Source organism: Chrysochloris asiatica, unplaced genomic scaffold (assembly GCF_000296735.1).
Source record: "Chrysochloris asiatica unplaced genomic scaffold, ChrAsi1.0 scaffold00062, whole genome shotgun sequence".
NCBI lineage: Eukaryota > Metazoa > Chordata > Mammalia > Afrosoricida > Chrysochloridae > Chrysochloris > Chrysochloris asiatica.
This window is the reverse complement of record NW_006408580.1, coordinates 7964023-7971245: the sequence shown is the minus strand read 5'-3', so window position 1 is coordinate 7971245 and position 7223 is coordinate 7964023.

Below are 7223 nucleotides of genomic sequence, written 5' to 3'. Positions count from 1 at the left end.
TGAAATGAACAAATCATTGATTTTGCAGAATTCTATCATGCGATCTCCAGCATCATTTCTATCACTAAGGCCATATTTTCCAACTACTGATCCTTCCCCTTTGCTCCCAACATTTGCATTCCAATCACCAGTAATGATTAATACATCTTGATTGCATGTTTGACCAATTTCAGATTGAAGAACTTGGTAGAATTCTTCTATTTCATCCTCACTGGCTTTAGTGGTCAGTGTGTAAATCTGAATTATAGAAGTATTAACTGGGCTTCCCTGTTGTTGCTGTTGTTAAGTACCGTGGAGTTGGTTCTGACTCATAGTGACCCTGCACAGGGTTTCCGAGGCTGTAAATCTTTACAGGAGCAGAATGCCTCCTCTTTCTACTGCTGAACCACTGGTAGTTTTGAACTGCTGACCTTGAAGTTAGCAGCCTGATTCATAACCACTACACTACCAGAGCTCCGCATAGATATTATCCTATCACAGACAGCATTGTACCTCATGAGTGATCTGGATAAGTTCTTTTGGACAATGAATGTAACACCATTCCTCTTCAATTTGTCATTCCAGCATAGTAAACTATGTGGTTGTCAGATTCAAAATGGCCAATACCAGTCCATTCAAGATATCAGTGTTTATGCATTCCATTTCATTTTTGACAATTTCCAATTTTCCTAGATTCGTACTTTGTCCATTCCATGTTCCAATTATTAATGGAACTTTACAGCTGTTTCTCTTCATTTTGAGTTGTGCCCCATCAGAAAATGAAGGTCCTGTGGGCTTATTCCCATGGGCTTTACTCCATTCTTGTCATCATGGTCAACTGTACTTTGAAGACGCAGCTCTTCCCCAGTCACATTTTGAGTGCCTTCCAAATTAAGGGTCTCATTTTCTGGCACTATATCTGACAGTGTTTCTCTGCTATTCATAAGATTTTCAGTGACTAAATATTCGAAACAGTTCATCATTCCTTCTTCCTACTCTGTCTTCGTCTGGAAGCTCATCTGCAACCTGTCCACCATGGGTGACCCTGCTGGTATTTAAAATACTGGTGGCATATCTTCCAGAATCACAGCAACTCACAAGCCACCAAAGTACGACTAACTGACAGACAAGTGGTGGATAGTAATAGAAGGATATTTCAATACTTCACTTTAGATGAAAGAAAGAACTAGAAGGAAACTTAACAAAGGCACAAATAACAGTCAACCAACTTGACTTCATAGACACATACAGAGCACTCAACAATACATATGCTTTCTTTTCCAGTGTGCAAGGATCATTCTCCAGAATAAACCAATGAAACGCTACAAACCATCTTTTCAGATTACATTGCTATAAAATGAGACATCAACAATAGGAGGATTAAGGGAAAAAACAAAAAAACGTGGAAATTGAATAACACTCTGCTTAAAATCTACTCTGTAACAGAACAAACAAGAATGTTTTTTGAATTAAATGAAAATGAAAACACAATATACCAAAATTAATGGTACACAGCGTAAGCAGTGTTCAGAGGGTAATTTATAGCAATACATGCACACATTCAAAAAGAAGAAAGAATCAAAATCAGCACATTAATATAACATCTCCAAACAAGCAAAAAAAAAAGTAACAAAGTATCTTTTTCAACTGTCACCAGAAGAAAACATGATAAAGATTTGAGCAACAGTAAATGAAAAAAACAGAAAGGCAAGAAGTTGGTTATTTGAAAGGTTTAGTAAAATCAACAAACCATTGGCAAATCTAAGAATAGAAAAGAAGATGCAAATAACAGAAATAATAAATTACATGGGTTATGTCATAGCCTACTCATCAGAAATAAACTGAATAATAACAGAATTCTATGAAGAATTGTGCTCCAACAACTTTAAAAAAGATAAATGGACAAAGTTCTAGAAAAACACTACCTAACGAAATTAAGACAGATGGAAGTAGAAAATTTGAACTGACCAAAAACAAAAGAAGAAATTATTCAGGTCATTAAAAAATCCCAACAACAACAAAAAAAGCCCAGGCACAGATGGCTTCACTGGTGAATTCTAGCTGACTTTCAGAGAAGACATGACACCAAGTCTACTCAGAACATAGAAAAGGAGGTAAATCTCTCAAATACATTTTATGAAACGAATGTCACTTTCATACCAAAAGCAGGTAAAGATATCATGAAAAAAAGAAAATTATAGACCAATATCCATCATGAACATAGGTGAAAAATTCTCAGCAAAATTCCAACCAATAGAATTGAACTATATATACATATATGTAAAATACATCATGACCAAATGGGATTCATACCAGGTATGCAAGGATGGTTTACTATTAGAAAAAATAATCAATATAATCTACCACATAAATTAAACAAAGAAAAAAACCACATGACCATATTGAGCAATGCAGAAAAGGCATTAGATAAAATTCAAAATCAATTCCTGATAAAAAAAATTCTCAACAAAATAGGAATAGAAGGGAAATTCTTCAACATGATTAAAGGCATATATACAAAACCAACAGCCAAAATTACTCATAATGGAGACAAACTTAAAGTATTCCCCTTGTGAATAGGAACCAACACTCCTATTCAATTATGTCCTTAAAGTCTTATCCAGAGCTATCAAACAAGAAGGAAAAATTGTTCCTATGTGCCATCCAATCACTTCTGACTCATAGCAACCCTGTATAGTGTTTCTAAAGAGTGGCTGGTTGGTTTGAACTGTTCACCTTGCAGTTCAAACCAACCTTATGGTCTAGTGAAAAGAAGATATCATCCTATACTTAAAATATCCCAACGTCTCAGCAAGAAAATTAACAGAACTCATTGAAAGTTGTAGGAAAGTGACAGGGTACAATATCAACATACAAATATCAGATTACTTTACACTAATAACGAGACTCCTGGTGTTGTGCCATAGGATAATGTCAGTGGTTCAAACTCACCATCTGCTCCTCAGAAACCCTATAAAGGTTGCTATGAGTCAGAACTGACTCAAAGGCATTAAACAGCAAACAATAGAGAGCTCTATAAAGAAAACCAGGAAAACAATACCATTTAAAATAGCCACCGAAAAGTTGAAATGCTTAGGAATAAATCTAACCAGAATAACACAAGACCAACACAAAAAATCTCTTAAACAGTACATTTGTTGGTAGATGTCATTGCGTCAGTTCCAACTCATAGCAACCTTATTCACAACAGACCGAAATACTGCCTGGTCTTGTGCCATCTGCACAATTGTTACACTTGAGCCCACTGATGCTGCCACTGTGTCAGCCCATCTTGTTGGGGGTCGTTCTCTTTTCTCTGACCCTATACTTCATCAAGCATGACATCACTCTCTAGGGGCTGGTCTCTTCTGATAATATGTCCAAAGTTTTACAGATAAAGTTTCACCATCCTGGATTCTAAGGATCATCCTGGCTGCACTTCTTCCAAAACAGATACGTTTGTTCTTCTTGCAGATCATGGTACTTCTGATATTCTTCTTCAACACTGTAACTCAAATGCATCTTCAACTGTTTTCCTTATTCATTAGCCAACTTTCACATGCATCTGAGGTTACTGAAAATACTATGGATTGGGTCAGGTGTACCTAAGTCCTCAAACGGACAACTTTGCTCTTGAACACTTTAAAGGTCTTGTGCAGATTTGCCTAATGTAGTATGTCCTTTGATTGCTTGTTGTTGTTAAGTGCCGTTGAGTCAATTTGACCCATAGTGACCTTGCATAGGGTTTCCAAGAAGCAGTTGGTGAGCTTGACCCACGGACTTTGCAGTTCAAATGACTTTACAGTCTGGCATATTAACCCACAGTGCCACACCAGGATTCTTTGATTGCTAGACTGCTGTTTAAATGAATGTTGATAGTGGATCCAAGCAAAATGAAGTCTTTGACAATTTCAGTCTTTTCTCCATTTATCATGATGTTATTTTTTGTTCCTCTGATGAGGAGTTTTGCATTTTTCACATTGAGGTTCAATCCATACTGATGGCTGTGGTCTTTGAAATTCTTCAGTAAATATTTTAAGTAGTCTTCACTTTCAGCAAGCAAGGTTGTATTATATGTATATCACAGGTTGTTAATGAGTTTTCCTCCAATCCTGTTGCCACGTTTTTCTTTATATAATCCACCTTCTTGGATTATTTTATCAGCATACAGATTGAATCAGTATAATGAAAGAAAACAAGCCTGACGAGCACCTTTCTTGATTTACAACCATTCAGTATCCCCTTGTTCTATTAGAATGACTGCCTCTTGAAATATGTATAAGGTCCCCATGAGCACAATTAAGTGTTATGGAATACTCATTCTTTGCAATGTTATCCTTAGTTTGCCATGATACACACAGTCAAAAAGCCTTTGAATAGTCAGTAAAGCACAAGTAAACAAGTTTCTGGTATTCTCTGCTTTCATCCAAGATCCACCTAATGTCAGCAATGATATATCCCAAGTTCCACATCCTCTTCTGAGTCCACGTTGAATTTCTGGAAGTTCTCTGTCTATGTACTGTTGTCGCTGTTTTTGAATTGTTATTATTGTTGTTGGTGGTTGCCTTTGAGTTGGTTGGCTCTAGCTCTTAGCAATGCTATGCACAACAAAATGAAACACTGCTCAGTCCTGTTGTTATGCTTGAGCCCCATTGCCATTGTGCCAATCCATCTCATTGAGGGGTCTTTCTCTTTTTCACTTACCCACCACTTTGCAAGCATAATGTCTTTCTTCAGGGACTCGTCTCTTCTGATAATAATGTCTGAAGTATGAGAGACGAAGTCTCGTCATTGTGGCTTCTGAGGAGCATTCTGACTATACTTTTTCCAATATATATTGGTTTGTCCTTTGGCAGTCTATGATACATTCACCATTTTTCTCCAGCAGCATAACCCAATTCTTATTCCATTCTTATTCATTGTTGAACTTTCACCTGCGTAGAAGGCTACTAAAAATACCATGGCTTGGGTCAGGCACATTTTAGTCCTCAAACTGATGTCTTTGCTCTTGAACACTTTAAATAGATCCTGTGCAGCAGATTTGCCTAATGCAGTACATTGTTTGATTTCTTGACTGCTGCTTCCATGAGTATTAATTGTAGATCAAAGTGAAGTCTTTGACAACTTCAATCTTACTTTGTACAATGATTGAGCTTTTCATACACAGACACTTGATTTAAATAAAATTTTAAAGTACTTTAGAGAGATAAAAAGTGAATACAGATTGAAAGGTATATTAAAAATGATGAGCTAAGAAAGTGATAGCACATAGTGATACATTTCTAACAACTGTCACTAAATTAAAGTTATTTTCTGTGCTTTAAAAAATACAATTATACTTCCAACAAGAAGATGGGAATGTTCAGTTGGCACTTAACACATAACTTGAGGTCCGTGTCATGCTCAGGATGGGTGTTTCGGATTTAATTATACCCACCCAACTATGTATCACTTTGGCTCTACCATGAGACTCAGTATGATGTAATTACCCTCAATTTTGTGATCTGACATAATTATTCTATATGTTGTTCATAAGAAAATAGATATAACTTTAGTGCAATATATTTTACAATTTTGATGGAAATGGGCAATTTTCTGAAAAGCAAAATTGATATAAGAAGAAATATAAAACCCAAATGAAACCAATATGAAATTAAATGAATTGTGGATTTTATGCACATTATCTTAAGGCAAGTTTAATAATTGTAAAATAGGAAAAGGTACTCATCCTCACTTTATGAGGATTTTATCACTATGATATCAAAATTGGAAAAGAAAACTATGATTTCACTTATAAAAATTGATTTAAAAAATCCATTCTAAAATATCAGCAAATTGCATTAAATAATTATTAAAGGAAGTCATAATCAGAAAATGTGGTGCCATAGGCTAAACACTATCCCACAAGGTCAGTGGTTGAAACTCACCAGTCACTCCTCAGAAATCCTATACAGGGTCTCTGTGAGTTGAAACTGACTTGAGAGAACTTAAAACAACAATATTCAGTATTAACTACTCAAGAAATAATTCAAGGGAAAATCCCATTACTAGTCTCATTAGATGCACAAAGCAGTCCAATGAAATTCACCACTCATTCAATAAAGTAGGAATAGAAGAAAATTTCCCTAATGCAATATAGAATCCCATGCCATCAAGTTAGTTCTTACTCATAGTGACACTATATATGGTTTCTGAGGATGTAAATGTTTATGGGAACAGAAAGTCCCTGTTTTTCCCCACAGAGGATTTGGTGGACTTGAACTACAGCTCTTAAGATTGACAGCCCAGTGTGTAATGTACTATGCCACTATCTATCAAAACCTTGTAGCAACTTCATATTACAGGTGAAGTACTAGCGAAGTTTCTAGTATAGCAAAAACAAAACAAAGCTAACCACAATCATTCTCATTATTCAGCATTGTACTGTGCAGTCTAGCCAATGCAATATGACATTGTAAGCAAATTAGAAAGGAATATTTTCAAATGTTAATGTTTACTTTAAATCTAATATAATCTAGAGAAAAATGATTAAACTTTACAAAAGTCTGCAAAATGTTTGCTGAGTACAAGATATAATACAAAACTCAGTAGAATTGCTATGGTGGTGGTATGCCGTGGAGTCAGTTCCGACTCATAGTGACCCTGTACAGGGTTTCTAAGGCTATTAATCTTTACAGAAGCAGAATGCCTCATCTTTCTCCCACGGAACAGCTGGTAGTTTTGAACTGCTGACCTTGGGGTTAGCAGCCCAATTCATAACCACTACAGTACCAGAACTCCTTAGGGTTGCTGTAGACCTGCAATAATTTATTTCTATCAGCTCAGGTTCTTTTGCAAGAAGGCACCTAGATGGAATTAGAATTTTTTAAAAATTAATTAAGAGAACAAACAAGATGGCGGATCGGGTGGAAGTGCAGTAAGGAGATCTGTCAGCAACAACACAGAATACAGAACCAAGCAGGCTCAGGGGATGGTTCCAGAACTCTGAACCACATATAAAGGAATATTTCGAAGGTTGGAAGGCTTACAGCTTTGGGAATTTGTAGCAGAAGCAAGAAATCTATTGCTTTCTAATTCAAGATGCTCAGCTGCTCCAGGAGCCACCATCTTGGGTGAGACCACGTGGGGGAAGGATCAGAGCAGCCACAGACGCCTGACAGAACCGTGGAGATAAAGGTGTGGACATTCTTTTCTTTTGGTATCTGTTCATTGGTCCCTTGCTGTCTGCGCACCTCCACTCTGGT